This window comes from Notolepis coatsorum (assembly GCF_963971535.1).
Source record: "Notolepis coatsorum genome assembly, chromosome: 17".
NCBI classification, from domain to species: Eukaryota; Metazoa; Chordata; class Actinopteri; order Aulopiformes; family Paralepididae; genus Notolepis; species Notolepis coatsorum.
In genome coordinates this window covers 81,483,231-81,503,358 of record NC_140181.1, presented here as the reverse complement: position 1 = coordinate 81,503,358, position 20,128 = coordinate 81,483,231, and the positions used below count along the sequence as shown (strand labels likewise).

The 20,128-nt window shown below is 47.4% G+C and overlaps 1 protein-coding gene across 1 annotated transcript in view; it reads left to right on the top strand.

Annotated features, from left to right (window-relative positions):
- Positions 1 to 20,128, top strand: part of lgr6 (leucine-rich repeat containing G protein-coupled receptor 6) — a gene marked incomplete at its 5' end in the record, with an annotated part of 61,155 nt that overhangs the window by 11,628 nt on the left and 29,399 nt on the right. The gene's annotated exons all lie outside the window — the stretch shown is intronic.

Here is a 20,128-nt window from a genome sequence, read left to right as displayed (position 1 = left end):
TCCATGAGAAGCGAAGAATGGGGCCGCATACGCTTCAATGAAGGTTCGCGGCCCGCAGCCAAAGGAGAATGCTCAGAGCCCCGCCTCTGGGGATACCAGAGAGAGGATTGAACGGGGAGCGGGCTGCTCGCGGCAAAATGACGACGGAGTGGTTTACCAACACCGAAATCACCCAAAATGGCCGATCCCTCGGCCGCCAAGACTGTCGGCCTCGCGATACCCTGTCGATTCTCCAACCAGGGCACCACTGGCGGGGGAAACATGGCCGCCTGTCGAGGGCCCCGTCATCGCCGCTGATGAGGCCGTGCTCTCTCTTCTTCTGGCTGCGCGGTGTGAGGCGGTGTAGGGCCTAGGACAATACCGCCCGCGCTCCAGCAGAAGACCAAAATCCCCTGCGGAGAGGGGAACCCTGAGCGGTTATAGCTTGCGGCTGGGTCAAAGCTAATAACGTCAACATCCTCGACGGAGTGGTTTACCAACACCGTGCGCGATGTGTCGACGTCGGCCGGCCCTCAAGGCCCCTCCACCAGACACCATCTCGCCAGGCCGACCCATGGTGTCGGCCGGGCGGGGCATTGTTTCAATATATCAAAAACAAAGGACTGACGTTAACATGGAGCACCAGTGGTGATTGCAAACAGCACCCTCCACTGTGGTGTGGACCATGAAAAGGTTAAATGAATAAAAAGAGCTAAACCACAAAAACTGTAGAATGAGCAAACCCATACACACAAAGTTTAAGGGGAGACGGACCAGACCCGTCTTCATTCAAAATATTCACAACAGAACACCAGCCCTAGTTTAGCCCATTTACCAAAAAAGGTAAACAAAGCCCCCCCCCCGCACTACTCCCCCAGTATACCGATTGACCGTCAGTATGAATGGTTTGAGAGGAGAGAAAGCTGTAGCAAGACAGACCTTCTCATAGCAGAGTGACAAAATGAAACAATAGCCCCCTACACAGGGCCGCCCCAGGAGATGGGGGGCCTCGCGTCTAAAAACGCACAGGGCCTCACATTTCTCCCAAGCGGCCCTGCCCTTATACTACTGCAGCCTAACGCCAGGCAATGTGGAACCCAAGACAACAATTGCCTGTGCACAGACACGCAACATGTTTACCATGTCGGCTGGACCCATAGCCCCACTACCCGACGCCAACCCAGATGGGAACACCGTTCAACAAACCCCGCCGGAACACAAGGTAATACCTGGCTAGAACCTAGCCACGACCTACCCCGTTGTCAACCCATTTACCCGAAAAAGGTAAATAGAACTCAAAACCCCACAACAGCTACCGACTGACCTTCATTGATGAACCGGGCAAGAGGCGGGAGAGTGACAACATCTCACGGCGGAGACATTAAAACAGCATAGCAATTAGCAGTAGTGATAGCATGCGGCAGTAGCGATAGCATGTTAGCATAGCTTTAGATGTTTTAGCAGCACGCCCAAGACAGCTTGGAAACCGTTCCCTGCAGAGAACGTTCACCAAACCATCTTGCCCCTGGCGCCAACACACAACAAGGTTGTGTTAACAACACAAACCAGCATTACTAACACTAATACCCATGCCTGAAGACACAGGGCCTACCTGAGTACAAGCTGGCCCGACAGCCAGCCTTGTACAGCTGAACCTCGATGTGCAGTCATCAACCGAGGAACATCACAGGCCCGTCGTGTCGCCGAAAACATGCGTCGAAGATGCCAGGGGCCAGCAACCTCCGGTAAGCTTCCAACATTATTAATCTTCCTTAATCTTTTACATTCCGCTAGCTCGCATGGTGCAAGCATCCAGTGCGCTGGGACGAAAATAGAGGAAGGGTGTGTCATGACCAGAGTCATGATTATATGGGTGGTGCCACCATAAGGGGCGGGGCCCCATACAGGTGGGGTGCATGTGTTTTTGTTCGTGGGAGATACATTAGGTATCACAGGCGATATAGAGTATCTCGTAAGGCTCAGAGCGGGAGCGATGCCATACGAAATATAACCTTTGAGTGTGTCCTGCACTGTGCTTTTAAATAGTACAGATAGGTATTGAAGATGTGCACTTTAACGCAGCAGCACCTGGAGCCTCCATACCCATGTCCAGTGTCCACTGACAAAGACATGCTCATGATACTGTGATAAACTATAATAAGCTTTAATCGAACCCTGGTTCATTTCCTCGGATAGTCCGGTTGGTTTGGGGTGGTGTGAAAGCTCATTCACTCTTGCAAGTGAACCCTGCATTTGAGATGTGAATGCAAAGCGGACCAAAGGCAGGAAAATACCCAAAAATCTAATATCTTTTTTATGAGACTTTTTTTTTCGATTGCTTAAGCATGATTTTTAAAACGGGGCCCGGTGTTTCAAAACACACAATTAGCACAACCACACACACAATTATCAGAACACCTCAGATCCTTTGCTAAATTAAACACTTGTCAAAACCATACACTAATTTAAAAAAACTACATTTTGTTACTATATGAAACACACGTTTTATATGACTTAATTCTGTTTGAACCAGTTACTCACACTGCTGTGCTTAACCTAAAACACATTTAGCTATTCTACTTCTCAGTGATTAGAGTACTGTAAGTGAAGTACGCAGAGAATGTGCAAATATACAATAAATTCACCAAACACTACACAAGACCAATGCTGTAGACTGATGAAAATATTATTTATTTATCTACATATACCCAAATCAATGATGCAGACTGCTGGAAAAAAAACATTTTCTCTCCATATACCCAAATCAATGATGCAGACTGATGAAAATATAAATTTTCTCGCCATATAACCAAATCAGTCAACATTTCAACATGGAGAATCACAACAAAACATGTCCCAGTTTTCATGCTACTATGTGCATAAAACTGTAAGCTCAGCAAATATCAGACAAACATAAAATACTGTATCCAGTAGGCCTACAGGTTAAAATTACAGTAAAACAAAAACAATTTTGAAAAAATGTAAATAGAGTACAGAAAATACTAGACATTATCTCTTTGCCTAGCTGGATCTGGCAAGATACTTTTTTGCTCTGTGTATTGTTTTGCAAAAAGTGTGAGGCTGACATTGTGCTTATAGAGGTGCAAATCTGGGCCTATGTTTTGCTCCTTGAGTGTAATGTTTTGATAATTGTGTAATACTTTTGATTTGAGTGTTTATGCAATTGAAGAAAACTGTAAATACTAGAGATTAACTGTTTATTTCTTTTGTACATAGGCTGTGCATATGTTTGTTTGTTTGTTTATTTGCTTATGTGTATGATTCTTAACTGTTTTTATTTTGTTATTGGTGTATATGTGTGTATGTATGTACAGTATATGTATATATATATATGTGTATATATGTATATTTGTACTCCTGTTGGGGCCTCTTGGACCAGATCAATGTTTTATCTGGCTAAATAAAGGTTAAATAAATAAATAAGAAACTGATGATTTGGTCCTGTTAACTTTGAATTTTCTATGGGGACTGCCCAGATCCCTCTCGTGGACATGGACCTCACTTTGAGAACCTCTAATGATTCTAGTTCTTCAGTATTCATCTCTAATTACTCTAAAATTGCGTATTACTGTGTTTATAAAAAAAAAAAAAAAAGGGGGGGGGGGGGGGGAAACCCCCCTCCACCCCCCTGGGCTGAAGCCCCCAATGTTTTCTAACCCTAAAAACGCCCCTGGTGAAGAGGTACATTTTGTAGCTTATTTTTTTTTAAATATTAAGATATCTAGCTTCCCTAATGTCTATAGGTAGTGTGTTCCATAACTTCCATAACTTGGTGCATAGTTTGCAAAGGCTGCATCCCCGATTTTCTTTAGAGTGTGGCTTGGAACCTTCAATAGACCAGTAGTAGATGATCGCAATGTTCTAGGAGGCACATAGTTGACTAGAGAATTTGCAATGTAGCTTGGTCCTGTTCCATTTAGTGCTTTGTATATTGATTGATTGATTGAAAAGTTTATTAACAGATTGCAGAATGGGTACAGTACAGTACAGCTCAATACATACAATTGTTAAGAGGATGCAGACCTGAGAAATACTTTCGTCTTGTTTCCATCAGGGTCCTCCATTTTCAATTCATCATATGACACACACGACATACAGATAGACAGTACTGCTACATCTATACATTTATGACATACCAGATTTTCAAATACAGTACTGTTTGTGATACTAAAAAAATCCAGAAAAAGAGTGTATATACATTTGACATAGAAACTGTGCATTGGGGGAGGTTGGGTAGGTGGGGTGGGGCTGTACATTGGAAGTGGGGGGGGGGGGTTGGGTAGGGGGGGGGGACACTGTACATTGGAATACTGACCTACATTTGACATAGAAACTGTACATTGGAGGAGGTTGGGTAGGTGGGGTGGGGTAAGGAGGAGGACCTTGAAATCAATTATAAATGTTACCGGAAGTGTGAGGATTCGCCTGTTCCCTGGACCTTTTTTCCCTGTCTCCTCACCTCACCAGCCCCCACCCTTGTGAGAACTTTTCCCTGCCTCCTACTCTTCACCAGCCCCCACCCTTGTGAGAACTTTTCCCTGCCTTCTACTCTCCTTCACCAGCCCCCACCCTTGCGATGATTTACTCTCCTCTACTCTTCACCAGCCCCCACCCTTGGACTTTCTTGTTCAATTACCATCACGCAGCTGTCATAGTTTGTGATTAGCGCCCCGGAGGGCTTTATATACCTGGACCTCCCTTCCAGTCCTGGTCGGGTCGTTCTGTATCTGTGTTCACTCTGTGTTCATGGAGTTCTGTACGTTACCATCCTGTACGTTACCATCACCTGCCGCGTCTCCGGCGTGAGACGACGTGCCAGCCATCACCACCTGTTGCCGTTTGCCTGGAGTGGGACACCGTCTTCGCTCTCTAATTCTCTACGGGAGGTTGCCAGTGTTCCCACTCCAGACGTCAAGCCGGCGCGTCATCGCTCCCTATTTCCACGGGAGGATGGCGCCTCTTCCCCCCGGCCTCCGCTGTCGGGCCCCTGTCTCAAGTCAAGTCAAGTCTCCGTGCCCGGCCCCCCCGAGGAGGAGGAAGAGGATCTCCGTGCCTGGAGTGGGACACCGCCTTCGCTCTCTAATTCTCTACGGGAGGTTGCCAGTGTTCCCACTCCAGACGTCAAGCCGGCGCGCCATCGCTCCCTATTTCCACGGGAGGATGGCGCCTCTTCCCCCCGGCCTCCGCTGTCGGGCCCCTGTCTCAAGTCAAGTCAAGTCTCCGTGCCCCCCCCCCGAGGAGGAGGAAGAGGATCTCCGTGCCTGGAGTGGGACACCGCCTTCGCTCTCTAATTCTCTACGGGAGGTTGCCAGTGTTCCCACTCCAGAAGTCAAGCCGGCGCGTCATCGCTCCCTATTTCCACGGGAGGATGGCGCCTCTTCCCCCCGGCCTCCGCTGTCGGGCCCCTGTCTCATGTCAAGTCAAGTCAAGTCTCCGTGCCCGGCCCCCCCGAGGAGGAGGAAGAGGATCTCCGTGCCTGGAGTGGGACACCGCCTTCGCTCTCTAATTCTCTACGGGAGGTTGCCAGTGTTCCCACTCCAGACGTCAAGCCGGCGCGTCATCGCTCCCTATTTCCACGGGAGGATGGCGCCTCTTCCCCCCGGCCTCCGCTGTCGGGCCCCTGTCCCCGTGATAGGCCTCCGTCGTCGGGCCCCTGTCTCCGTGCCCGGCCCCCGCTGTCGGGCCCCTGTCTCCGTACCAGGCCTCCGCCGTCGGGCCCCTGTCCCCGTGACAGGCCTCCGCCGTCGGGCCCCTGCCTCCGTGCCCGGCCTCCGCTGTCGGGCCCCTGTCTCCGTGCCCGGCCCCTGCCGTCGGGCCCCTGTCCCCTTGCCAGGCCTCCGCCGTCGGAACCCTGTCCTCATCCCTGTAAGCAGCCCTGGCCCGTAGCCCTGGCCCTTAGCCTTTGTCCCTGACACTTAGCCCTGTCCCTTAGCCTGTTCGCCTCTTAACGGCACAGTGCCGCATTTTCCAGTTTTCCTTGACTCTAGTGTTTTGTGTTCTCCCCTGTTCCCCTCTCCAGTGCCCCTGGTCCTGGTCCTTGACATTTAGCCCTGGCCCTGTCCTTTAGCCCTAGTCCCTTAGCCTGTTCGCCTCTTAAAGGCACAGTGCCGCATTTTCCAGTTTTCCTTGACTCTAGTGTTTTTTGTGTTCTCCCATAAAGGGACTTTTCCGCCTTTTGTTCTATAATAAAGATTTGCCCTGTTTTGGCTTACTCTCATACCTGTCTTGTGTTGTGCGATTGGGGTCGGTTACAAACCATAACAGGAAGCCAGTGTAGGTTAGCTAATACTGGACTGATGTGTGTCTCTCCTCTTGGTTCTAGTTAGTAGCCTAGCTGCCGAGTTTTGAATGAGTTGGAGTCGTTCTGTGGTTATTTTTGGGAGGCCAGTGAGGAGTGCATTACAGTAGTCAAGTCGGCTTGAGATAAAGGCATGGATCAGTTTTTCAGCGTCTTTTTGATTTATAAACGGCTGTACCTTGGCTATGTTTCTAAGGTGGAAAATTATGTTTTTGTCACCTTGTTAATGTGTGATTTAAAGCTTAGGTCTGAGTCTATTATAACACCAAGACTTGTAACTTCGGGTTTGATCCAAGGAGTAAGTTGCCCCATATTGCTCTGTAATATTTCTCTTTTTGTTAGAGGACCGGCTAGTATGATTTCAGTTTTGCCCTCATTTAATTTTAGGAAGTTGTTCATCATCCATTTGTTTATTGCTAAGAGACAGGCAGAAATGGAGTTAATAGCTGTGTGATCATTTGGTTCAGCGGAGATGTACAATTGTGTGTCATCTGCGTAACTATGGAAACATACATTGTGTTTTCTAATGATGTCTCCGAGTGGCAGCATGTATAGTGAGAATAATAATGGACCAAGGCAGCTCCCCTGTGGAACTCCGAAGTAGGTGTCATGTGGTAGTAGTAGTAGTGGTAGTATTGGTGGTAGTATAGCAGTGGTAGTAGTGGTGGTAGTAGTGGTGGTGGTGGTAGTAGTAGTGGTGGAGGTGGTGGGGTTACTGCCATGTGGTTGTGTGTCCAGGTTTGATAACTTCTGGCTGTTCTCTCTATATAATATTAATAATATAACAGTGTTTCCTACATGCTAAATGTTTCTATGTTTCCTACATGCTAAATGTTTCTATGTTTCTACATGCTAAATGTTAAAACCTAGTGAGAGATAGGGGGAGATGAGACCAGAGAGAGAGGGGGGTGATTAGACTAGACTAGAGAGAGAGATAGAGAGAGAGATAAGGGGGAGTGAGATAGAGAGAGAGATAGATAGATGTCAGGATGGAGGTAGGTGAGTTCCAATTGTTGTAGGCAATCACAGAGACGGAGATGGTATACTCTTGAACAGGTTCGACTTTAATAGTAAAGAACACAAAGAGTAATACAAGGATACTATGCCGAGGGGCAAAGGTAAGAGGGAATAAGATAATGGAGCTTAGTGGTGGTCCAGAGCTGGAACCGCCAGCGTTATCTCCGAACGCCTATAGTGAAGACCTGACGAATAACAAGCAGAAGGAAGGAATGTTAAATAGACACCAAATACCAACATTCCACACATACCCCAGTGACAGCCAATCAGAAGCCAACCCCTAAGTGACAGCACTAAATGCCAGGGAAAACAAGTGACAGTAGTCAGGTGACAGATGATAGAAATGGTGGGTGGTTCCCAACCGTAGTCAGTAACCATAACGTAACAGTACCCTCCCCCGACGAACGGCACCAGACGTTCACCTGGGGGCCTCGGGATTCAGCCGCCGGAAATCAACGATCAGGCTGGGATCTAAAATGTCCCTTTGAGGCACCCAAGAATGCTCTTCTATCCCTTACCCCTCCCAATCCACCAAGAACTGAAACCCCCTACCACTCCGCCTACAACCCAGTACCCTCCGCACCGTGTAAATGGGCTGACCACCAATAAACCGAGGCGGAGGAACCGTAGGCAGTGGCGGGGCCAAGGGCGATGAGAGGAATGGCTTCAACAGGGACACATGAAACGTCGGATGAACCCTCATAGAGCTCGGAAGCCGTAGCCTGTAAGCCACAGGATTCACCCGACGCACCACTTTAAAGGGGCCTATAAAGCGAGGAGCCAGCTTCCTGGATTCCACCCGGAGAGGGAGATCCCGGGTGGAAAGCCAAACCCGCTGCCCAGGACGGTAAACCAGAGCCGGGCGACGCTTGTGGTTAGCCTGCCGCTGGGTACTAACCGAAACCTTCTGCAGCGCCGCCCGAACCCGCTTCAACGTCCTGCGGCAGCGAGCCACATGTGCCTGGGCCGAGGGCACCTCCGCCTCCTGCTCCTGCTCGGGAAACAGAGGAGGTTGAAAACCATACTGACACTGAAAGGGAGACATACCGGTAGAGGAGGAGAGGAGGGTATTATGTGCATACTCAGCCCAGGCCAACCTCCTACTCGGCAACGTAACACCTCAAGACCCCCTCCAGGTCCTGGTTGACGTGCTCCGTCTGCCCGTTCGACTACGGATGAAACCCAGACGAAAGGCTGACGGAGGTGCCGAGACCGGCGGCAAAGCCTTCCAGAACCTGGAGGCAAACTGAGGACCCCGGTCCGACACGATATCCACCGGAAGCCCGTGGACCCAAAAGACATGATGTATCACCAGATCAGCAGTCTCTCGGCCCGATGGAAGCTTGGGGAGAGGAACAAAGTGAGCCGCCTTAGAGAACCGGTCCACCACCACCAAAATGGCGGTGAACCCGTCCGAAAGGGGGAGGTCAGAAATAAAGTCCAGGGATATGTGCGACCAGGGCCGTTTAGGAATAGGAAGTGGCCGGAGGAGACCTGCTGGTGCACGGCGAGAGGTCTTACTGCGCGCACACACCGGGCAGGCCGCCACAAAGGAACGCGTATCCCCCTCCACTGTCGGCCACCAGAACCTCCTACGGATAAATTCCAGGACCCTGGTGGCCCCAAGGTGGCTGGTGAGGGATGAGGCATGTGCCCACTGCAGCAAATGTGAGCGTGTCGCCTTGGGTACATACGACCGCCCCGGAGGGCCCCCACCAGGATCGGGCTCCCGCGCCAGCGCCGACCTTACCACCTTATCTATGCCCCAAGACACGGGTGCCAAAATCAAGGCCGGTGGAATAATGGGATGGGGCTGCTCCTCCCGACCAGGAAGATCAAACTGGCGCGATAACGCGTCGGGTTTGATATTCTTGGAACCGGGCCTATAGGAGATGGTAAATCGAAATCTTGTGAAGAATAACGCCCACCTGGCCTGGCGAGCGTTAAGGCGTTTAGCCCCTTGGATGTAAGCCAAGTTCTTATGATCGGTCCAAACAATGAAAGGATGTGCCGCCCCCTCCAACCAATGTCTCCATTCCTCCAGTGCCAACTTGAGCCAATAACTCCCGATTACCCACGTCGTAGTTACGCTCGGCTGGTGACAGACGGCGAGAGAAAAAAAGCACACAGGTGCACTTTCCCATCCTTTAAGCATCTCTGAGAGAGCACCCCCCCCACCGCGATGTCAGAGGCATCCACCTCCACAATGAACGGAACCTCCGCATCGTGGCGGATCAATACAGGAGCGGAGGTAAACCGACTTTTGAGGTTGCAGAAGGCCGACTCTGCCCTAGGCGACCATTCAAAGCCAGGGAGAGAGGACTTAGTGAGAGCTGTTAACGGATTGGCTAAGGCGCTAATGTTGCGAATAAAGCGCCTGTAAAAATTAGCAAAACCCAAAAAACGCTGTAACCCCTTGAGCGACGAAGGCCGTGGCCAGTCCAAGACTGCACTCACCTTGGCCGAATCCATGCCAGATCACCCTTCGTCAACACAAAGCCCAGGAAGGAAACGGTATCAGTGTGAAACACACACTTCTCAGCCTTAACGAATAGTTGATGCTTGAGGAGACGGTCTAGCACCTCTCGAACGTGCAGTTGGTGTTGCACCATATTGCGAGAAAAAATGTGGATATCATCTAGGTAAACAAACACCGACACCCCAATCAAATCTCGCAGCACGTCGTTAACCAGGGCTTGGAAGACTGCCGGAGCATTAGCCAAACCAAAGGGCATGACCAAATAGTCTTCCACTCGTCTCCTTCTCTAATCCTGACCAGATTGTATGCATTACGTAAGTCAAGTTTAGAAAAGACCTGCGCCCCCTGTAAGCTCTCAAAGGCAGTGTCCATGAGAGGTAAAGGATATCGGTTCTTGATGGAAACGTCATTCAATCCCCTATAATCAATGCACGGACGCTGATCCCCATCTTTCTTATCAACAAAGAAGAAGCCAGCGCCGGCAGGGGATGTGGAAGGACGTATGTGCCCCGCAAGCAATGCCTCCTCAATGTAGGTGTTCATGGCCAAGGTCTCGGGGCGTGAGAGAGAGAACATTCGCCAGCGAGGCGGGGAGGTACTGGGTAGGAGATTAATGGGACAGTCGTATGATCTATGAGGCGGTAGTGCTTTAGCACGCGTTTTACTAAAAACGTCCGCTAGGTCCCAATAGATCTCCCGCGTGCGGCCTGGTGGGGGTAGCCGTGGCTCCTGGGTCCGCTCCTGGTGCCCAAAAGCTCCCCGACTTTCCTCGTGTTAAACGCCGCCTCTCCTGCCGCCGTCTCTCCAACCGTCGTCCTTACCCCAGCCACCTCGACTTGTGCCTGCTGGGCTGTGAGTAGCGCCGAATGTGCCGTCTCCTGCGACGCGCTGACGATCCCACCCAGCCGAACCAACTCGGCGCTGACCAGCTGCTGGTGTCCCTCCATGCGCTCCTGTGCACTCTTCTGTGCCTGGAGCATCTCCATGATCGCCTCCATGGAACTCTGATGGTCAGGTCTTCTGTCAGGATGGAGGTAGGTGAGTTCCAATTGTTGTAGGCAATCACAGAGACGGAGATGGTATACTCTTGAACAGGTTCGACTTTAATAGTAAAGAACACAAAGAGTAATACTAGGATACTATGCCGAGGGGCAAAGGTAAGAGGGAATAAGATAATGGAGCTTAGTGGTGGTCCAGAGCTGGAACCGCCCGCGTTATCTCCGAACGCCTATAGTGAAGACCTGACGAATAACAAGCAGAAGGAAGGAATGTTAATTAGACACCAAATACCAACATTCCGCACATACCCCCGTGACAGCCAATCAGAAGCCAACCCCTAAGTGACAGCACTAAATGACAGGGAAAACAAGTGACAGTAGTCAGGTGACAGATGACAGAAATGGTGGGTGGTTCCCGACCATAGTCAGTAACCAGAACGTAACAGATAGATAGAGAGAGAGAGAGATTTGATTTTATAAAAAAACTTTATTTATATATAAGTGATCTAAGGTTCTGGGTGCATCAGAGAGAGAGACACCGGAGAGGCACTGTGGAAACTGCAGTTCTGAGAAGAACGTCTCTAGATTCACCTTTCCCTGTGTGGTGCTACACAGCAGGCCTTTGCGTGTGTGTGGCAGGCTACAGTCAAATCCTTTCCTGTGGAGAATTAGGGCCGACTCATCAGATGGCCCTCCTCCTTCAGCCTTGTCGTGTATGCTCCCCCGTGCTAGGCCCCTCTCCTGGGCAAGCCTTTCTCAAATGCCCCTCTTTACCACAACCAAAACATTTCATGTTCTGCGTTGTTGCAAATATGATATACTCAAAACCGTCTACTACCACTTTAAAATTTAAATCCAACTCCTCCTCGCGTTTGTTCATGACAATGAACGTCTGCCTTCTATGAGAAACTACATGTTGTAACTCCGGTGCTTTACAACCTGAAGACATTTTCTTTAGTGGAGATACGATTTTCCCATATCTGGCGAGTTCTCTCAAGATAAGCTCATCACCTATCAACGGGGGAACATTCGCCAACGTCACCTTTTTCACAGGTGTTGTGAGCGGCATCACCGATACGAACGTATCATGTATTACTAAACCGTTTATGATGAGTTTATTTACTTTCAACACATCGTCCACAAAGAATACGACACCGCCGGTCATCCTTGCCGCAGACTTAACACTCGGAGCTCCCACCTCCTTTGCAACAGCCAGACTACAGTCCTCAACCGAGCATGGAAATGACGGCGAGACTTTAAACCCATTTTTCCAACCAGTTTCCTGGTCAGCATGGCGAAATCCATGTCACTGGCAGCAGACAGCTGACCAAGCGAACACTGACTTCAACCCACCAACCACACACAACCAGTCAAATAAAATGCACTCTAATTCACAACTTGACACACAACATATAAATAGAAAAGTTAGAAAACTCACTCACACCGCAGACTCTCCTCGCTCAAAACGCCGCTCCTTCTCCAAACACACGCATGCGCAGAGAGCGAGAGAGAGAGCGAGAGAGAGAGAGAGAGAGAGAGGAGACCAGGCATGATGGGTCTCTCCAGTACGTGTGTTTTAGGGCTCCCTCGGGGCTCGGCCAATTAAAGAGCATTTAAACAAGATGACAGAGCTCTGTACTGCAGCAGGGGTGAGGCGCACCAGGGTGGGGAACAGTTTGCAGGTGTACACATGATTTTTTTCACAAATAAGAATAACATAATAATAAATAAATAAGTGCAAAACAGGACAGAACAGTGAGACAACAATAAGACTGTAAAAGTGCAGTGGTTGGGGGCATGGATACAGTGCAGCACAGTGTGTGTGTGTGCGCGCGTGTGTGTGTGTGTGTGTGTGTGTGTGTGTGTGTGTGTGTGTGACACAGTGCATTTGAGGTAGCTCACATCACATCACAACACAATGACACAACAGTACATCACAATCTGTCCCACGCAACCTTCACTAACTGCTCCCAATAGACACTAAATGAGACATTCCACCCAGAGAGAGAACAAGAGGAGGGAAGGGGGAGAGAGACAGAGGGAGAGGGAGAAAAGGGGGGACAGAGATAGAGAAAGATGGGGGGGGAGAGAGAGAGAGAGAGAGAAAGCAGAGGGAGAGAGAAAGCGGAGGGAGAAAGAATGGAGAGATGGGCAGATGAGAATGAGAGGAAGAGAAAGGAAGAGAGATATAGGGGGAGATGCAGAGGGAGAGAGAGACAGACAGACAGAGATAGTGACAGACAGAGAGAGAGAGAGAGAGAGAGAGAGAGAGAGAGAGAGAGAGAGAGAGAGAGAGAGAGAGAGAGAGAGAGAGAGAGAGAGAGAGAGAGAACAAGAGGAGGGAAGGGGTAGAGAGACAGAGGGGGGTGAGAGAAAGGTTGACAGAGATAGAGAAAGAGGGGGGGGAGAGAGAGAGGGAGAGGGGGAGAGAGAGTCACTTTGTGAAGAAGGATATCTGAAAGAGTTTTTGTGGGGCTGTAACAAAGACCCCTCAGAAAACAGTGGCCCAGGAATGTTAATTAATTAATGAGAAACAATTCAGCCCACAGAGGATGATGGAGAGAGAGAGAGAGAGAGAGAGAGAGAGAGAGAGAGAGAGAGAGAGGGAGAGAGAGAGAGAAAAAAAAGAGAGAGAGAGCGCGAGAGAGTCCATAGAAATTGACTGAATCTCTCTTGCACAGTTGCTGTTTGGGTTAAATTTCTACACTAAACGTACACATTATTGAGTCTTTGTCTGGCAGTAAATGTACGTGTGGTTATGGCCTTGGATGCACGTCCTTGTGTATCTGTATTTAGTATGCAGAGATTCAAAATGATACTTGCGATCAGGGTATTGTTCTGGTTTATTTAAAGGTATATAGCTTCTGTAGGATTTCTCCTCCTCAACTCATTCAGTGCCAGCTATTAGTCTTGGCCTTGTAGCTAACGTGCCAGGTTTCCATTACATATTTTCACTGCATGTGCGTCACTATGTTTGGAGAGCTATATCTATATTCTATATTATAGCTATGGGGACAATACTGTGGTCATTTGACAGTGACTTTCTTCCGTCCAAGATGCAAAAAAGAGGTAATTCTTTCATGCATACGTTCCCGTGGTGAATATAAGTATAATTTCAGAGTGATCCAGGATAATTCATGGGAAGCGAGTTATAGGGCGCAACGTGAATTCTACTATAAGCGTTGGCGCTACTATATACAAATCAAATGTATATAATAGGTATTATGTTTCATCATGAATGTATGAAGGGGGGGTAATTTCTGATGCTTTGATTGCCAGCAACAGCATTTGAATTGAACACTAAAAACGCTGATCAGCTGGATCGGTATGAAAACATTGCACGATCAAGCTGGAATTGACGTCAGATAGTCCTTACCTCTGATCGGGGGTATTCCAAAAAGAATATTCTAATAGTTTGATCGCCATCTGGTCCATCTGATGTCCATCTGGTCCACGACATAACCCACCACAACACATGCATCGGGGGCATTTGACGCGCTTCAATGCAATCGGGCGAACCGCTCGACTCGCCTGACCCAGAAAACTGCACCCGGAGGGATTTGAAAGTAACACAGGGTAAGATATAAGGTTTCAAAGGGTGCTCGGTACTGCCCTCTAGCAGGATGCGGCCGGTATTGCACTTTGGCAATCTCCGACTCATTTCCTATGGTAACACCGAGGTCCCTGGATGAATAATGAATACAAATATCGAATAAAAGAATAAACAACCAAAACCCGAGATATCTCGGGTCTGGCAGCCAACGCATGGCAAGTTAACCCGACTTATCTCGGGTTTGGCAATTAAAGAGTTAAAATAGCATTGGACCACCATAGCTGTCAACATTGGGATTTGAAAAAACGGGAGATTTATACAATACCTCCTTCCTTTAAAGTGACATTTTGTTTAAAGTGATCATACATCTGATTAGCACTAGTACTCAGTAGTACTCATTTATATATTTGATACCCAGTACATTGTATATTACTATTGCACTTTACTGTTACATTTGCACTCTGGTTGGATGCCAAATGTCTTTTCGTTGTACTGTATAATGACAATACATTTTAATCTAATCTATTCTAATTAGACTGTGTTATCACTCTCTGGATGCTTTGGAGAGACACATTTAGCGTGTGAGAGAATGGATGGGGGATACCACTTCATTCCCTGTGGGGGTCTCTGCATCGGCAAGGGACTTGTTGTAGGTATAGGTTGCAGACCTTGCATTTCTCAACACCTTCTAAGAAGGAGTGTATTTGTGAACTGGACCAGTGTGATTGATCTTGCATGACAGTAAAGCACAAACAGTACTGTTGTCCAATGCCATTCTATTTTCTGTGACAATCTTCTTCACCATACTGAATACTGTTGACAGAGTCAGCTATGGGGCGACAATAATATGTTCATGAGACATGGTTTCTCTCTTTAGCCATTAAACGGCGTGGTTTATTTCACAGTGCACCCAACAGTACATGAGAGTCCTTCTCTTGTGAGAGTGACGGAGGAAGAGACAGAGGGGGAGTTAACAACTCCTTTTATACTTATTACCTGGCGGCAACATTAGCAGCTCCGCCTATAGCGCCCTCTTGAGGAAACAGTTAGACACAGTTAGACAGTTACTTGCAATCATACATAACATCTAACTTTAACAAATACCCTTTCAGAGCTGGCATTGCTGTGTGGAATGCATAATAGAGCCTTCATAAGTCTCATCAGCTCACTGAACCTCAAGTCCTTGCCTAGAAGTCCCCAAAATCGGTAAATTCTGTCTCCTTGGGGGAGCTGCTTGCTGTTGGTAACCTGGTAGTCGATGAGTTCCTCTCTCAGCCCATCCACATTGAAACTCAACTGAGGGAACAGGGCTCCTAGCCATGTCACTGTAAAACAAAACAGTGATTAGATCGATTGTCCTTTATATTTGCAAAACAGTCTATCTATAGATCCCTTTCACAGCAGCCATTTAACAGAAAGCAGGGTAAACCTAGGCTAGTATATTGTCTATTAATTAGTAACGTTAGCTGCTAGCTAGTCTGTGGCTAGCATTAACAAAGCCACCAAATGGAGACCCTGATGTAAACAAGACAAACGTCTTTCTCTGGTCTGCATCCCCTTAACAATTGTGTTTGATTGATTGATTGATTGAAAAGTTTATTAACAGATTGCAGAATGGGTACATTACAGTACAGCTCAATACATACAATTGTTAAGGGGATGCAGACCAGAGAAAGACTTTCGTCTTGTTTACATCAGGGTCCCCCATTTTCAATTCATCATAACATATATGACACACACTGACATACAGATAGACAGTACTGCTACATCTATACATTTATGACATACCAGATTTGCAAATACAGTACTGTTTGTGATACAAAAAGTGTCCAGAAAAAGAGTGTATATATATTTGACGTAGAAACTGTACATTGGAGGAGGTTGGGTAGGTGGGGTGGGGGTTGGGTGGGTGGGTGGGTGGGGGGGGGCTGTACATTGGAGGTGGGGGGGGGGGGGGGGTTGCGTAGGGGGGTGGGTGGGGGACACTGTACACTGTACATTGGAATACTGACAAAGCCATACTTGGTCATTTACTGTACAACTGGGTTAGGACATTTGTAGGGGCCAGTTTCGAATAGCAGTCTCCCGTAGGTGTTCTTTGAGAGTGTTTTTGAAAGTGGGTAGTGATTCACATTCCTTTACAGCTTTGGGTAGGGCGTTCCACATTGATGTGGCATAATTGCTAAACGTGTTTAGTCCCTTGTTTGAACCGAATCTGGGTTTAACATGATTTGTGGAGCTCCCTCTGGTGTTGTGATCATGGTATTCACTGACCTTTGGGAAGTATTTTGACATGTACATGGGTACCTTGGTCGTGTATTGTATCTTGTAGACCAGGCCCATTGCAAGTTGCTGTACTCTGTCGTCTACTCTAAGCCATCCTAGGTTGTCAAAGTGGGCAGGGGTGTGGTGGGTTCTAGGAGTTAGGTCAAGCAGTAGTCTGACTAGTTTGTTTTGAGATGTGTGTACTTTTGTTTTTAGTGCCTTTGAGGTGCTTTTGGTACCATGAGGTGCAAGCATAGTCGTAGTACCCTTGAATGAGTGCTCTGCTAGAGTCTTCAGGGTATTCTTGTTTACCAGAGAGGAGATCCGGTACAAGAATCGAGTTTGTTGGTTGACTTTTTTATTAGATTGGATGCCATTTTGTCACAGGAAAGATTAGCCTCTAGGATGGAACCCAGGTAGGTAATTTCATCTTTCCTTGTGACAATATTGTCACCCACTGTAACTGAGAAGCCGTCGGTCTTGCTGAGTTTGTTATTTGAACTGAAGAGAATGGACTCTGTTTTGCCCAAGTTTAATGATAGTTTGTTGTCGGCGAGCCATATGCAGATTTTGCCAAGTTTCGAGCTGAGGGTTTTTTCAACCTGTAACTTGTTCTTGTCAGAGACCAGCAGGGCTGAGTCGTCCGCAAACAGGAACAAGTTGCAGTCACAAGCTGACGACATGTCATTTGCATAAATTAGGAACAGTAGCGGTCCTAGTATGCTTCCTTGTGGAACACCACAGCTCACTGGGAGGGGGGGATAGGGTACCGTTTACCTCCACCATCTGTTCTCTCCCCTCCAGGTAGGATTGTATCCAGCTCACTGATAGACTATCAAAACCAATTGCTTTTAGCTTGTCAATCAGAATGGTGTGATTGACAGTGTCGAAGGCCTTTTGTAGGTCCAGCATGACCATGCTGCAGTATTTGCCCGCGTCACCTCTTGTTTGATGTGGTCGTTCAAATAGAGAAGGCATGTGTCAGTGGAGTGGGATGTTCTGAAGCCAGATTGGAATTCGTAGATTAGATTTTTTTCCGCAAGGTACTTTTCGACCTGTTCGTAGACATCGATATGGATGTAAGGATAGAAACAGGGCGGTAGTTGCCTGGGTCTAATTTGCTGCCCTTTTTGTGCAGGGGTGTTACTCTCGCAATTTTGAAGTCCTTGGGGACGTGTCCCTGTTTTATGGAGAGGTTTATTATGTGTGTGATGACTGGGGTGATGGCGGCTGCTGAGTCTCTGAGGAATTTGGAGGGGATGTTGTCATGGCCAGTGGCCTTGTTCGGTTCGAGGGCGCTGTGTATTGAGCCGTACTGTATTGTACCCATTCTGCAATCTGTTAATACAATTATCTGTTAAATCTGTTAAATAAAGTTTTCATTCATTCATCTTACCTTTGATGAGTTGGGTGGCTTTCGTTTTCCCAGCCGAGTACCTCTGAGCAATGGCAGAGTCAGAGAACATGTCTTCTACGCTCCGGTTGAAATCATCGCAAAAACTGAAGGCCACGTTGGCTTTTGCACAAAGCATAGACATTTTAACTTCAGCTTTGGTGACTTGATCAGCCTCTGATGTGTTTCCCGTCACGAACGTAGTCATAACACAGGCATGTTTCAGAGCCTCTTGGCCTCGCTTATGTTTCGCCGATTTGTCATGCTGACTGACGTCGCTTTTTCCTCCGTGTGCGACATTCAAATCAGCGTGGCATACTTTACAAAAAGCATAGAGTTTTGAAACGTTGCTTTTCGTGAGGTACGAGAACGTCTCCTCCATTTGGCGAGATATTTGCAGTAGCTCCTCTTGGCTTTCTTTGCTGGTGGAAATGCACAATCCTCTCTCAAGTCCATCGTAGAATGTAATACATTTCGCGCTAAACCCTCCTTTATCCGGTCGCTCTTCTTCTTCTTCTTCGGGTCGCAACCGTCATCCGGTCTGACTTCCTGTGCTAACGTTCTAATCTACACTGCTGCCACCTGTCGTCACGTAGGGAAATTGCAGCCATTTTGTAAAAAAAAGGAAGAAAATACGGGACGGCGGGAAAGAAAGGTGAAATACGGGAGAATCCGGGGAAAATGGGAGGGTTGACAGGTATGCCACTGGCACATCATTGTACAGCCTGCATTACAGCTGCTTTTAACGTCTGACTTACCAGTCTACTGAAAGTTATTTTCTACATCAAGATCTCTCAAACTCGCCCCAAATGGAAGCATGAAAACATAAACCAGATTATCAGGGGCCACTGCTCACTTGTGTTGCTAGAATTAGAACGTATCACCGTTAACTCATTCAACGCCATAGCTAGCGCCCATCTCTGCTCTCTAGCGGCAGCTTTCCATTACCTATTTTCATGACATTTCACGATCTTTGCGGATCTATTGTATATTCTATATTATAGCTATGGAGAAAATAGTCTGGCTCATTTGACAGACACTATTTGTAGTCCAATATGTAAAATTGTTTTCATGTATACGTTCGCGTGTTATCCCGTGGTGAATATTGTATAGTTTCAGAGTGATCCGGGCTAATTCCTGGAAGCTGAGTTATGGAGCGCTATGTGCATTTTGCGAAAGTCGTTTGTGTTGCTCGCCTGGACACGATACTATTTCCAAATCAAAGGTATATAATAGGTATTATGTTTCATCATGAAAGCATCAAAGGGGGGGGGGGTCGTTTTGTGATGCTCTGATCGTCAGCAACGGCATACGTTGATCATTGCGATCGATGTGAAATCATTGTACGATCAAAGTAGGTTTAACGTCATATAGTCCTTACCTTTGCTAGGAGTTATTCCAAAATGAATATTCCAATTGTCTGATCGCGATTTCCAGTATTGATGTCCATCGTGTCCCTGACATGAAATGGGACAAAATAGGCATCAAGTGTGCTGATGCGTTCCAAGTTGCTCGAATGATTGTTTCACTTGGCCGGGTCCAATTCTAAGCCCGGACCATATAAGATGTAACACACAGTGTGAAATAAGGTTTCACAGGGTAGGCGATACTGCCACCTAGCAGAGTCGGCCGGCATTGCACTCTCAAGGTCTCAGAATGAGTTCCAATGATAACACCGAGGTCCGTGAGAATGTATAGAATATTAAAATTGAAAAAAAATAAAAACCTATCTAAAAACGTAATATTACGTGATTGGCGCTCAACCGCTGGCGAGCAAACACGTATTATTACGTGGTTGGCGCAGAATGAGTAAATAACATTTATGATAAAAAATATTTATAATAACAAATTATTTTTACGATATTTATGATAAGATGTACTCAACCCCCAACTCAAACTCTGATAACCTCAACATGTGTTTATAGAGAATATTTAATACCTCTTTAGCCCGAGCGGTCCGTCGGCAGACCGCAATTACATCACGTCATAAATCCATCTCTACAGACTGTATGAATTAATGTTGCGTTTTTCTTCCAAATGTAGCAAAGAGTAAAGACTCTAACCCTGTCAAAACAGCAGTCATAGTGTATATCTTCAGCAATATGTTTGTTTACCAATGTGGCGG